The following is a 14,931-nucleotide window of genomic DNA, read 5'->3' as shown; positions in this document are numbered from 1 at the left end:
TTTATACCTCAAGAACAAAAATTGGAAGAGATCGTGGATGTCACCAAGTACAAAGCCAATACTAATCAGTTTTATTAGGCTGCTGATTTTTCTAGACTTAACCATTCAGAATATAATTTAATTCAAATTATATTCACCACTTATCATCATGACTAGTCTTTAATTACAAGAGGACTATTTCGTTTGTGAAATGCCAACCTGTGGTGCCCCAAATACCAAGGAGGCTCTGATTTCCAAGATATTAGCTAAGTTTAACATGTGATATTGGGTTTAGAGATATGCTTTTTAAAGTACATACAAACTTACAAAATTCACTATTCATTAAGAAATCCACATGCCATGCCTCAGCTGAACCATCTGAACCTTAGGAACACCAAGGAAAGCTGAATAAACCAATATATTCAATTCAGGTTCATGAAATTTTAACAGGGTTTCTGAACTTCAGCCCATAAGTACTCTGTTGAGGGTGTTGAAACTCTCAGGTTTGACTTAGGAAAAGATAAACTCAAAAAGTAGCAACTAAATAATCTTCCTTGCCTGGTGCCTCAGATATAAGTAAAAATGACAAAGGACCTATTCAAACTCTTCCACCCTCTCTGCGTAAGTCCCTACTGACTATAATGACTCTCTATTATTTAGATGAGTAAAATCTAAAGGGCTTGTGAAAGGAATAAGGTAAAGTTGATATGGCATTTTATTTGATTTCATTTTACTTGGTATGGTATTTTTAAAATAAGTTATTCTAGCTGAGTAATGACCCTCAGCATTTTTTTTTTTCTGATGGAAAATTTACTCTATTTTCCTGCTTGATTATTACTAGAATGTGATAGGCTTGACTAAAGCATCATCCTTAAATTTTCAACTTGGGATCAGGTTTTAATGAGATATTCTTGATACTTCAGTAATTAAGCTCCATCAAATTGGTCTGAACTACCTACCCAATATGTAATTTTACTTCACAGTAATTATAGGAATTCATTCAATCATTCAATAAATATTTATAGAATACCTACTGTGTATGTTTGAGACAGAGACTTGGGGTACCACAATAATTAAGACAAACATGTTCCCTGCTGTATTATTTTGCTAGAGGTGCTGTAAAAAAGTATCACAACTGGGTGGCTTAAACAACAGAAATTGATCGTCTCATAGTTTTGGAGGCTAGAAGTCTAAAATGAAGGTGTTGATGCATTAAATCCTTCCAAGGGCTGTGAGGGAAGGATCTGTTCCGGGCTTCTTTTCTTGGCTTGTATATGGACATCTTCTCCCCATGTTTCTTCAATCACCTTCCCTGTCTGTGTTTGTGTCCAAATTCCTCTTTTTATAAGGTCACCAGTCATATTGGATTAGAGACCCACCCTACTCTAGTATGACCTCATCTTAACTAATCACATATGCAATGAATGACTCTATTTCCAAATAAGGTCACATTCTGAGGTCACATTAGAACTTCAACATATAAATTTTAGAGGAATACAATTCAATCTGAACACCTAACCCGTGGACCTTCACTCTAATGGAGGCAGGTAACATTTAAACAACATATTACAATAAAATGTAATAGATGTTACATCAGAGCATGGATCAGGTAGTGGGTAAGCACATAACCATGGAAAGGAGTCCAGATTTTATCCAAGGGCAATGGAAATCCATTTTAAGGGTTTTTAAATAGAGTTTTGACATAATGAGATTTGCCTTTTGGAAAGGTCACTCTGGCTTCGCTATGGAAAATGTTATCATAGGGGAGACCAGACAAAAGTTGGAGTTAGTCTGGTTTAGCATAAAAGCAATGAGAATGGAGGAAATGGATGGGTTCAAGAAATATTTAGATCAGACTCAGTAAAACTTAGTATTTCATTAGAAAATTAGAATTGAAGGAAAGAGGGGGTTAAAGGTGACTTCCATGTTTCTGGCTTGAAAATAGCAAATGTCATTTCCTGTAAAGGGAAATACAGAGAAAGAAGAGGAGAAGCTTGTGTGTTCATTGATGTCCATGTTAGTATTTAAATACTCTAGAAAATCCAAATGGGCCTGTTATTGGGCACAGTAGTCAGTTCTTTGGATCTTGATCTCAGGCAAGAAAGATGGACTTGAGATACAGATGAGGGTAATTTCAGAGTGTGGGTCAGAGTTTTGGCAGCAAATAGATGGCATATTGGAAAGAGGTCACAAGAAAAGACCTTAATGAATAAACTATTTACAAAGCTGTTGACTAGGTTCAGGAACACAGCAAGAGTGAGGAAGTCCTCTGGAATGAGCAACAACTGAAAGCAGCTACCACCTCTCGGCTTGAGGGGAGAGGGAAAGGAGAAGCTTGGAATCTCCAAGACCTATACCTATAGAAGAAATCTGCCTAACAAGAATGGTCTCTGATAAAGAGATGCAACCACTGCTAACCCAGAGCCTGGCAGGAAAGGAGCCAGAAAAATATTGGTATCTTGCCTCTCTCCTCCTGGTATCTAATTTCCTGCTGGTTATCTTCCTTGACAAAAGCAAACCACCAGCCAAAGAACCAATGACACAGTTCATAAGAGATCAGCTTCCTGCTGCACAGAACAGAGTAGAGAGAGGTGGACAACAGACCTGAAGAGCAAAGGATATCAGCACAAGCAGCACAGGAATGATTAGGACCTGGAATTTTGGTAGAGATTTAGATCACCCAGGAAGAGATGTAGACAGAAAGAAGGCCTAAGATAAATGTTTGCTAAACATCAAAATTTGAGTGTCTAGAAAAAGTAAAGACATAAAAAAAAAAAAGAAGATTTAAAGAGAGTGATTAGAAAAGCAGAGAGGTGGACATTTCATGCAGGAAAAACTCTTCCCAGAGGAGAGAGCAGCCAACAATAATAAATGTTGTGGTGAAGCAAAACCAAGATAGAAAGGGTATGTGAAGTTTCACTTATATGGTGGCCATTTGGGAACTCAGTGGGTAGCTTCTTTGAAATGGTAAGGCTGGTAGCCATATTGTGTCCACATAAAGAACAAGAAGCATGTGAGGAAATGAAGAGAACAAATATAGCTAATTTATTCCTGCAGGGGAGTAGGAAATATGAAAGCATATTTTTCCCATCTTTTTTTTTTTTTTTTTTAAAGGATTGGCAACACAAGCATGTGTTGCAAATCCCATCAGTTTAGCTGATGTGGTCTTGGTCTTTTTCTGTGGAGACTGGCCAAGCCAGCTTTAGGAAGATGATTTTGCCATTGTTCCTTAGGTAGCTGTGGACCCTCCAGGGCTGGACTGCTTTGAACAAAATGAGGAGTCAGAAGGCTTGATGGATGGGCACCATTTAAAAGGCTGACATCTGGTTCTCTTTACTGCTCTGGGAATGGACTTTGTGTGTGGCTTTCCAGGGAGGGTCCACTGGACTACTAGGTCTGTTTGTTTAATTCAATTGAGATGATCACAGTATTCGCTGATGCCAATTTGATAGTAAGAAGACTTTCCAGCATTCCCTTTGCTTCCTCTCACCAAGGCATTTGATTATCCCACCTATCTGGGGATTTAAACATGAATCTCTAAAATGCTAGACTTCCTCAGAAGACCAGATGTTGGAAGAGAAAACCACTGGGCTGTTCTACTTTATCACATTTTTGTGTTATTGTGACATATGGTGTGAAGCAAATATTAGTGCATGGAAATATAAAACATCAGGATGCATCTGACTTATCTCTCCCTAGTTACATTTGATCTGTGAATGCCGGAAACACTCCATTTCATAGCCATATTTATCATTCAGAGTAAATCATGCATTTGGGTGGCATAAAATGAGATGTTTTAGAATGCATGCGATTACCAACTATTGCATATTTCTCCAAAGAAAGATTTGAATTATACGGTCAGTAAAAAGGGTTGCTGCTTTAGAGTGTGGCAAAGAGAAGCTGAGATGAAGGATACATTATAATAGATTCATATTAAGCAAATGTTATTTTCCTTTTCCTCTTCAGTCCCAGAAATCAATTCCTTTAAGAGTTGCCTTGTGGAGTATTTTTGTTTGTTTGCTTTGTTTATTTTGTTTCGTTTTTATGGTACGGTCATTCTTGACATTTAAAATCTGTAAATCAGACTTTTATAGATCAACTAATAGTTTTCAATAGATTTCCATTGTATTTTCAGAGGTGTGTTGTTTGTATAGAAATGCACTTGACTCTAAGGCATGTTAAAAATTACATTTAAAATAATTTGCCAATGGGAGAGAGTATTAAGATAAAAAAAATCAAGAGTCCGTATTAGAGAAACTGTGAGCACATGCTAAATCTAGTGTTAGAGGTATGGGAAATTTCAGGAGCGAATTTAAGGTCAGCTTAGTTTTAGGAGGTTAAATGGACAAGGTCAAGAATCCTGAGGGTCCAAATTAGGAATCAGCGGAAGTGTTGAGGTTACAGCAGTGAGGCTGTCTTAAGGAGGAGATCTCAGACTGTCCATCCTTGGTTATCTGAGTGCTCCTTCCCTCTCTGACTTGCACTGTAAAAACATCCAGTGGAGGCAGGATGAGGGTTCTGAAATTTATACAGAAATTACCCTGAAAATGAAAGTCAAATGAACACATCCTAAGCTCCTTATTACTTGTCAATATAAGGAATAGACTAGGGAATACTTACGTGTCATTTTTAGAAACTACTTTAAAAATTGTTGCCTTAAGAACCTTAAGTGGCTATCTTTCCCTCAGAGGAACTTTCTGATTTTATACATTTGTATATTCTGTCCTGACACCTCCTCACCTCCTCCCCCCACCTCTATCCCCCAATAATTTCAACCTAAGATATGTCATTATGATATATTTTAATAGTCCTGGTTATATAAGTTCCATCTGGAAATCAGCTCTTTGCTTTCTAAGATATTAACTTATCTTTTACTCAAACTCTTTGGTGCTAATGTTTTTTGTTTGTTTGTTTGTTTGTTTTTGTTTTTAATACAGTGACCTCACATTTGCAATGAAGCATTGGGTAAGATAAGAGACTTGGCTTTCTTAGAGGCAAAAAAACAAAGCAAAACAGAACAAAATGAAACAAAACAAAAAACCTTTTTTTTCTTTTTCTTTTCTCTCTCTCTCTCTCTTTTTTTTTTTTTTTTTTTTTTGGTAAGAGCCAAATTACTCCTGCTCACCAACTAGGGAAACCCATATGCAGTCATTCCTCTTGCTTTTCTCTCTCCCTCCCAACCTTCTGTCCTCATGATAGTCACTACACATATTTACATCTTGTTTCAAGATTTATGTCTTCTGTAATGAATCTGCCTCTACTCCTCCTGGAAGACTTATGCTCTTCTTTCTATGTGTTCCCATAGCATGTTTTTATTATAACATTAAAGCACATTACATGTTGTATTGTAATTTTATTTCTATGCTCCCAAACCACAATGTCCTTTAACTCAAAGCTCTTATTCTTGTCCATATCCCTAAAATTTGGTAGAGTACATAGCGTTTAACAACAACCACAATGCTAACAAGGAGATACAGAAACAGGAAAAAAAAATAAAGCAATGATGATAGTACCAAGTAAAAGATAATATTTTTGAGGGTTTATTATGATCCAAAGTTTGTCTTGGTTAATTTATATGTTAAAAATGTTAGGAGTAGGTGTGGTTGCAAGAAACAGAAAACCTCAAAATGACAATGAATTAAAAATGAAAGTATTCTACTTTTTGTTCACATTCAAGAGGCTCAGAGGCAGTAGGCCTGGACATAATATGTCACTCTGTGGTAGCAAAAACCCAGGCTCTTTGTATCTTGTGATCCTCCATTGTCAACCTCTACTCTGAAGGTCATCTCATGCTTCAAGATGGATGTTAGAACTTCTGGAGACCCATCATACCTAAATTGCTGTCAGCAAAGAAAGAAAAGGGGGGCAAACTCCTCCACTCACTTCTTTTAAGATCTCTTCTCAGAAGTTTCAGGTGTAACTTTGCTTATGCCATATTGGCTGGAACTAGTCACATGATCAATCTTGACTGAAAGGCATGGTGGAAAATGGAGTCTTTTTTTGTGGAAATAATGTGAAACATTTATTTTCTATATCAGACAAGAACACAGCTAAGTAATTCAATTCCACTGCAGCATTATAAAAATCATCCCTTCACCACAGTGTAAGATTTAAATGCATCTGCACAAGGGTACATGCTATATAAAAGTAGTAGTAAGATCGCTGCTGCCCTGCCAAGTACTTCTAGTACCTATCCAGGTCCTACTGCAATACTGGTAGTCCCAATGGTTTTATTGAAATAAATCATGTTTAAAAAAATGAAGCATGGGACGCCTGGGTGGCTCAGTCGGTTAAGCGTCTGCCTTTGGCTCAGGTCATGATCCCAGGGTCCTGGGATTAAGCCCCACATTGGGCTCCCTGCTCCCCGGGAAGCCTGCTTCTCCCTCTCCCACTCCCCCTGCTTATGTTCCCTCTTTCGCTGTATCTCTCTCTGTCAAATAAATAAATAAAATCTTAAAAAAAAATAAAGCATTTAAAAAGACAAGTCAAAATGCCTCAGAAACCATATATTCAACTCAAACTTTGTGTATTGAAATGTTATATTTGCCTCCCACTAAAAAACCTTTATTTCCCTCTAAGCAATAAATCTTCCATACTGAAGTATCTTCCTTGCCCAATTAATCCAAAGGAAAAAAAACTGAAATGATTAGTAAAAATAAATAAATAAAATAAAAATTGTAGGAATTAACATACACTTTTAAATTGTTTTTAAATATTTTGAAGGTTTAAAAGTGTTTAAAGTTTGTAATTCATAGTAAGAGAACATTATCTGAATGAATACCCTCATGGTAAACCACTATCAAATGTTTCAGTTGCATGTGGGGCAGAGGGTAGGGATTTTCATCACAGTACCCTAGCTTTCTCCATGAGAAGTTCAGAGGTACACTTGTTGGTATTACTGTGATGTCCATTAGGTGATCAAAGTTGCTCTTCCTTCGGCAAGGGCTTTATTTGTCAGAGGGGCATTTGGCTGACAATTTACTAATGAGATTCATAACCTTTGGGTTGCTCTGATATTTTGACATATTTGCTGGTTTCTGGGCCACATGCTGGAAGGCCACCATAATTTCTGGATCCTGCCTGGCTGTAAGAATCTCTGGATCACTAAGAATTTCACTGTGCCCAGGCATCCCTGCCACTCCAGGCATGCCCCCTTCCATTCCAGGCAATCCTCCAGGAAAGTCACCTGGGAAGGAGCCATCTGGAGCTCCGGATTGTCCTCTGGCTTCTTCTTCTCTCTGGGCTGTCTCATGTTCTTCCCAAGCCTTCTTAACCCTTTCTATTCTTTATTTGATCTCCTGCTCTTCCCATTTTTGCTCCACCTTTCTCACATGTTCAGCAATTTTCAGGGCCCTTGGTTGAACTTCTTTCAGCATGTATGAGCATCTTCTTCATAATCCAGTTTACAAGCATGGGCAGGATCATGTGCTGCTTCTTCCCAATGGCCCAGAGTCTGTGTGCTTTCCCTTGCCACTCATAAGGCTGACCTGAATCAGGATTTATTTCAATAGCTCTGTCACAGTCTCAGATGGCAGCATTTGGCTTCTGTAATTTGATGAAGACACTGACTCTCTTGGCATACAGACTGGCCAAGAGAGGATTCAGCTTGATGGCACCTGTGAACAAGTCAATGGCTTTCCGTAGTTCACCATCACTTAGGGGATCAATGGCAGCCACTATTTTTTATCATTTGCCTGATCCATCATTTCCTCTGTTAGCTCTACATTTTCATCTCCCATTTCTTTTTTTTAAAGATTTTATTTATCTGAGGGGCACCTAGATGGCTCAGTCATTAAGCATCTGCCTTCGACTCAGGTCATGATCCCAGGGTCCTGGGGTCAAGCCCCACATCAGCTCCCTGCTCAGCTGGAAGCCTGTTTCTCCCTCTCCCACTCCCCCTGCTTGTGTTCCCTCTCTTGCTGTGTCTCTCTCTGTCAAATAAATAAACAAAATCTTTTTTTAAAAAAAAGATTTTATTTATTTGAGAGAGAGAGAGAGAGTGCGAGAGAGATAGCACAAGAGGGAGAAGCAGACTCCCCACTGAGCGGGGAGCCCGATGCGGGACTTGATCCCGGGACTCCAGGATCATGACCTGAGCTGAAGGCAGTCGCTTAAGCAACTGAGCCACCCAGGCACCCATCTCCCATTTCTTGAGGGGCATCAGGAGGGTTCAGTCACACTTTCATTGTCAATTTCTAGACCACTTTCCTCACTTGATGGTTCATCTGTCTTTATGTTTTCCTCCACCTTATTACTGTTTTTTCTTCCTTGATATTGTCTTCTGATTTAGTTTTATGAGCAGCAGGTGACATTTTACCCACCATGCTATCCACCCACTCCCACAGGAAGCACATTTCCTTGGTGTACAGAATGCTCAGATCCTGCTTACACATTTTCACCAAGGCCTCAAGCTCATTCACTCTGTGGGGATCCATGGTCCAGAGGCAATGGGAGGTCAGGAGGTAGCAAGAACAACAGAGGTTGCAGCCTGATACCAGGTGTGGGTAATGGCTCAGCATCGCCATGTGGAAGGGATGGAAATGGAATCTTTATTCTGGGAAGCCATGTGACTAAATAAATGTTGGTGATTCTCGGGAAAGAAGGAAGGAAGAATTGACATTAGAAGACAATTGGCAGTCTTTGGCATCTGTATATTATCAAATTTAACCCTCTAAACAACCTTATGAGTACTAACCTTAGGGTACTCTATAAATACTTTTCACTTATTTGATAAATATGATTGTGCATTACTGCACATTAGATGTAGTTCTAGGGTCTTGGGATTGGGCGGGACACAAGACAGGCAAGCCCCTATCCTCTTGGAGGTTTTATTCTGGTTAGGAAGGCAGACATTAAACAAATACATAGATGATATGCTATACGGTGATAAGAGTAATGACGAAATGTTAATAAGAGTAAGAGAATAGTGTATAATGCAGTTAATTTAAATAGAGTGATCCTGAAAGGACTTTAAAGAGATGACTTCTGAGCAATGATCTAAATGGACCCATAAGAACATCAGGGAAAGGAGGTTTCCAGGCAAAAGGAACAAAAACACCTTCAGTTGGACATTCGGGAATTTGTAAAAATGCTGGTGAATATGGAAATAAAATCAAAGAGAAAGAAGCAGGGTCAGACTACATAGAATTGTAAACAGCAATGGGAAGTCTGAGTTTTATGTTGAGTTTGATGGGGCCACTGGCGTTTTGGGGCTGGTGAGTGAAATGATTAAATTTATGTCTTAAATAAACCATTTTGGTTGCTGCATAAATAATGGACTCAGAGGGTAAGGGGCCAGTGGGGTAGGAGGCAGAGTGAAAGCAAAGAAAGCAAAAAGAGACTCTTTCGAGAGTGTAGGTGGGAGATGATGATAGCTTTGATGAGGATGGCAATAATATCGAAGATGATAAGTGATAAGAGGCAGGATATACTCTGAAAGTGGAGCTGATGGATCTAATGTAGTGAGAGTGAAAGACACCAAGGATGACTTGTAGGTTTTTATAATGCTTCATTTTATGTGTGCCCAGTATTTGGAATTGGTTCTCTAATCTTATTAGATTCAAAAGCACTAATGACGACTTCCATTGGTGAAGAGAACATGGATAGTCTGTGGTGTGATGTGACAATAGAGATTCAAAAGTATCACCATCGGATACTCCTAATCAAATACTTATGAGGCAAATTTCTAAGTGACCATGTATTTAATATTTTAGAACATTTTTATCAAAATAGTGAGTATGATATTGGCTAGTTGCTCCTAATTGCACTGGACCAAGTGAGGAAAAAGAAGGATGAGTTTAGGAATCAAATTCCCAGCTCGTATGCCACGTTAATGCCCTGAATGTTTCTATTCTGTCCTGAAAGAAACCCTTATCACCTGTAGCAAAGGGCTGAGCGTGCTGGAAACCATCTCAGAGTCTCATCCTGCAAGTGGTTGAGTTACAATGCAAATTGAATTTTCAACCCCACAGGGTGTCTGCTATTAAAGTGAGGGCATAAATTGGGAAGGAATGAGATCCTGAAAATTGGAATAGGGACATATGGGAGGATCCTGATAAAGCTGGGGACTTTGAACACTTTAACTCCCATGAGTCTTCTTTGCCAGTAGAAGCAGCCACACCATCCTCATCTGTGGAGATTAACCTTGCTCTGCCTAAAGAAATTGTAATGGTCTCCTCTGAGGGAGTTGCCTTGCAAGACACTGATGATTCTCTTCAGGACCACCCCCACCACTGTCTTTGCTTCTAGATCTCTCACTGGGCTCAAGTTCCTGTAGGCCCCTAATGTGATATACAAAATGTGACCCATAAAGAGGTGTAGTACACTCCACAAGAACTACATGATTTTTCCAATTTATATAAGCAGAAATTCAGGAAATATGGGTGGGAGTCAACATGTAAAGGTGTGGCATAGTGGTGGAAGGACCATAAAATTGGATCAGGCAGAATTTATTGATAAGCAGAGATCTGGATTTAATGTTGCAGCTTAGGGGATTAGAAAGAGCTCTAACTGATTGGTTGGTTGACTACCTGAAACAGGAACCAACAGGTGGTCTACACTAAATGAACTGAAATGCCAGAACTGCTTTGATAAACTACAGAGGAAGAGATTCAAAGGCTTAGGGAGATTGGAATGTTAGAATGGATTTATCACTTAAGATCTCCTCATCCACCCTAGGAGGGTGCAGAGGACATACTTTTCAATATGACAATAAGCAGTAAGTTTGTGAGGAGAGGCCCAACATTCTTGAGGAACTCTGTGATTGTTTTCTCTATAGGTCAGAAATTATAGTGGGAACAGCTGTCACTGACTTGGAAAACCTAAATGCAGTGGAAGTAATTGAATCCCAAGGTGTCAAAGGCCAAGTGGTGCTATTTAATCACCAAAGGCAAAGTGGACATGGTTGCTCTAATGGACAGCAGAATCAAAGCAGCAATTAGAATAATATGACTTGCAGAGAGGAGCTTCAGCATTGGCTAGCTGATCATGATATTTCTAGGAGTAAAATGCATGGTAAGTCTACTGAATTCTTAATTTGTATAAGCAGAGAGTTCTAGGTCGAAGGAACAAAAATCAAATTTGAATCATAAAAGCAGAGAGTCACAGGCCCATAATTAATTCCTAAACTTGAACCAGTTTATAGGCTCAGGGCCCCTTGAACTGAATGAAGGGGAGGCCAGTTCCCCTTGAGAAAGAACCCTACTACACTGCCAAAAATGTCTACTGCCATTGTTTCTCCCAGTCTATTCCAGAGGGATATTTGGCCTTTTACCAAGATGACTGTGCATTGAGAAAAATAAAATAATGACTTTTTTTTTTTTTTACAAGTTGCCAATGGCACTTTATTTTTTCTTTTCAACATGCTGTTCTGTAGCTTCCTTGGGCTTTTTTGCCCAGATGCCAAAGAGCCAGACATTGGCACTGGCCATGCCAAGACTGGTGAAGGCCTTGACGTTGTTCTCCTCCTCTGTAATGACTCTGGCTTTCTCCTTCTTCTAGACACTCCCCAGAGGCATGACCAGTCCTGTTAGCTGGGTAGCCAATTTGAGTTCTTCAGCAGAGTTGTCTCCCTTCTTGGGGACAGAGGGCTTCCCAGCAAAAAGGATGAGCTTGGAGTGGTACTCCTTCAGCTGCTGCATGTTGGACTGCAGGGATTCCATGGACTTGTTCCACTCTTTTGGATCCACTGAGATCCCAATGACCCATGCCACATTCTGTGGATGCCAGCCACCCTTAACTCTTCCAAACTGAAGCCCCTGCCAGCTCGCACTTTGGCGTGATACCATACTGTGGGACACTTTACAATGGGCTGGGTGGGTCCGCATGCTGGGCATGGGGTAATGCAGCATGCCTTGGCTTGCCAGGCCTCGTGTCTGCGGATCTCCTGGCGCCAGTTGGTTGAACCACGTGGCCATGTGCCCCTGCCAGTCCTTGTGGAAGTGGGGCTTCAGTATCATGCCATTCCAGCTGGGTGTCATGGCTGCTGCCTACAGGCCTCCTCTGAGGAAGAACTGAAAATAATGACTTTTTGAGGATTATGGGACACAAGCTCTGCATAGACACCAAAAATGATATATATATGTATATATATATATCTATATATCTATATCTATATCTATATGGATATATATATGGATATCTATATCTATATCTGGATATATATGTGTGTATATATGTAAATGAATATATATGATATATGTATATATAATCTTTGTTTTTTTCCCCTTTTATCTCTTTATCATATAAGATGTATTCACTTTATATCACAAGATTTAATTACAAGATATCAAGAAGAAAACTAAATTATCACCTAAGGACTTTGCATCATTTTCTAGGGAAAATATGAGTGTGTTTTGGCTGTACACAGGATATCCGTATCATGTTAGAATTATGACCTTATTATGGTCTTTATTTGGAGATTAAATATGGTTTAAGAAGATGCATATGGATGTCAAGTTGACAAGGGGTGGACCGTGATGGTTAATTTTATGTCTGCTTGGCTAGATGTTGCAGTGAAGATACTTTTTAAATTAACATTTAAATTTTAATTTAATTTAGATTAACATTAACATGATTAATATGATTATCATTTAAATCAGTAGATTCTGAATAAAGCAGATTACCCTTCATAGTGTGAGTGGTATGCTCCAATCAGTTGAAGGCCTTAAGAGCAAAGACTATGGTCCCCTAAGGTAGAAGGAATTCTGCCTCCTGACTGCATTTGGACTTACGTTGCAACATCAACCCCTCCCTGAGTCTCTAGCCTACTGGCCTTTCCTGCAGATTTTAGACTTGCCAGCCCTCAGAGTTGTATGAGCTAATAATTCTTTAAAATACATCTCTTTCTATATGTTTACGTATCTTACTTGTTATGCTTTGTGAAGAACCCTGACTAATACAGTTTTGATCTGAGCAGGTAGGTGAATTGTTGTAATATTGATGAAGATGAAACAGATAGAGAAGTGAATTGTGGTGGGGAGGGGAGAGAGGAAATGGAGAGGAGCATGAGTTTTATATTAGACATGCTAATTTTGAGAACCTTATTAGACAACCAAGTGCAGATGTTGAATAAGCAATTGGTAAATGAGTTTAATGCTCAAGGGATATGTCAGAACTAGAAATTTAAAACTGGGAGCCATCAGCATATAGAAGATGTTTAAAACATTGGGACTAATGAGCTCAACTATAGAATGTTGATAGAGAACAGAAGAGAGCTGATGAGTGAGTCCTGAGGAAGTCCAATGTTTAGAGGTCAGGAAGAAGGAGAATCAAGCAAAAGAAACTGAATAAGAACAGCCAAAGGGAAGTACAACAAAACCCAGGAGAATATAGTGACCTAGAAGAGAAATAAGAAGGTGTCTTAAGAACAGGGGATTCATCAACTGTGTCAGATGCTGCCGAGAATTGGGAATTGTTCATTGGGTTTGGCATAGTGGAGGTCCATGGTGACCTTGAGAAGTGGAATATCAGTAAATGGTTGGGGCAAAGCCTGACTGGGATGGGTTGCTTCTACTGCCCCAGCTGGCTGGCATTTCACATGTTTTTCTGATCCTCAAAACCCTATTCATATTCTACATCCAGATGATAGCTTCAACTCTTATTTCACTGGGAGGAAGATTCAAAGCAATCAGAAGAAAACTACAGTATTTCCCCATTATAAAATCTAGTTATCTGTTGCATTTTCATGAATATACTCAGCTTCCCTGCTCCTATTTAACTCCTTGCTTTAATTTAACATTAGCCTCCCAGAATGCGCTTAGTCTCATCCCCTCTTGCCTATTCTATGACTTTCCAATTGCAATTATACTTTCTCCTCTGCATCCTTTTTCCCTCTTTACTACATCACTAACATCACTGTACAAAAATGCAGAAATATCTCCCATTTAAAAAAATCCTCCTTGGACTTTGTTGTGGTAAAGATCTATGGCTCTCAGGTACAATTTGATGTGTTATAGCCTTCTTACCCTACACTGTGCTAGAGCTTGTCCAGTAATGCATAAAAACCCAAGGAAGTATCCCTGCATTCAATGTTCAATAATTTGAAAATATTAACAGTGAAAAGCTGAAATTAAAATTTTCCAGGTGGATTCTTTTTTTTTTTTTAAGATTCTATTTATTTATTTGACAGAGAGAGAGACAGCAAGAGAGGGAACACAAGCAGGGGGCGTGGGAGAGGAAGAAGCAGGCTTCACGCTGAGCTGAGAGCCCAATGAGGCCCTCAATCCCAGGACCCTGGGATCATGACCTGAGCCGAAGACAGATGCTTAACGACTGAGCCACCCAGGCACCCCCTAAGTGGATTCTTTTGGATTTTCACACCAACTAGTAGTCATTACAAATGACCCCCTCTGCTTCCCCACAAATCTTTCTCTGCTCTTAAATCCCATGAAACCCTATAGCATTGCCCCATTTCTGTGTTCATCTTTATAGCAAAATTCCTTAGAAAGTTGTTTATTCTTGCTAACTTTACTTCCCCAATAGCTATTTTCTCTTCAACTCATCCAAGTCAGGCTTTGCTCCTATCATTTACCGATATTCTACTTCTCAAGGTCACCGTGGACCTCCACTATGCCAAGCCCAATGAACAATTCCCAGTTCTCGGCAGCATCTGACACAGCTGATGAATCCCTTGTTCTTAAGACACTTTCTTTATTTATCTTCTAGATCACTATACTTTCCTGAGTTTTCTTCTAGTTGTACTTGTGGTTGTTCTTTATCAGTTTCTTTTGCTTGATTCTCCTTCTTCCTGACCTCTAAAATTGGACTTCCTCAGGACTGGCATCAGCTCTCTTCTGTTCTCTATCAATATTCTGTTTATAGTTAAGCTCACTGGTCCCAATGTTTTAAACATCTTCTATATGCTGATTCCTCCTAGGGAAATACAAACTGATTGTTGGACTGTGCTGAGTCCTACTTGAGGTTTTCCATCACAAATTCAGAATGTCCCTGTTA

General features: G+C 39.3%; 2 pseudogenes; both read right to left on the bottom strand.

The window, feature by feature from the left end:
- Nucleotides 1–6,926: 6,926 nt before the first annotated feature.
- On the bottom strand, nucleotides 6,927–8,414 carry LOC112821872 (hsc70-interacting protein-like; annotated as a pseudogene).
- Nucleotides 8,415–11,321: 2,907 nt separating this feature from the next.
- On the bottom strand, nucleotides 11,322–11,988 carry LOC112822723 (large ribosomal subunit protein eL13 pseudogene; annotated as a pseudogene).
- Between the last annotated feature and the right edge of the window lie 2,943 nt (nucleotides 11,989–14,931).

This window comes from Callorhinus ursinus, unplaced genomic scaffold (genome assembly GCF_003265705.2).
Source record: "Callorhinus ursinus isolate GAN/ISIS: 27379988/994484 unplaced genomic scaffold, GSC_fseal_2.0 scaffold8, whole genome shotgun sequence".
Lineage (NCBI taxonomy): Eukaryota > Metazoa > Chordata > Mammalia > Carnivora > Otariidae > Callorhinus > Callorhinus ursinus.
This window is presented reverse-complemented; position numbering and strand designations above follow the sequence as displayed.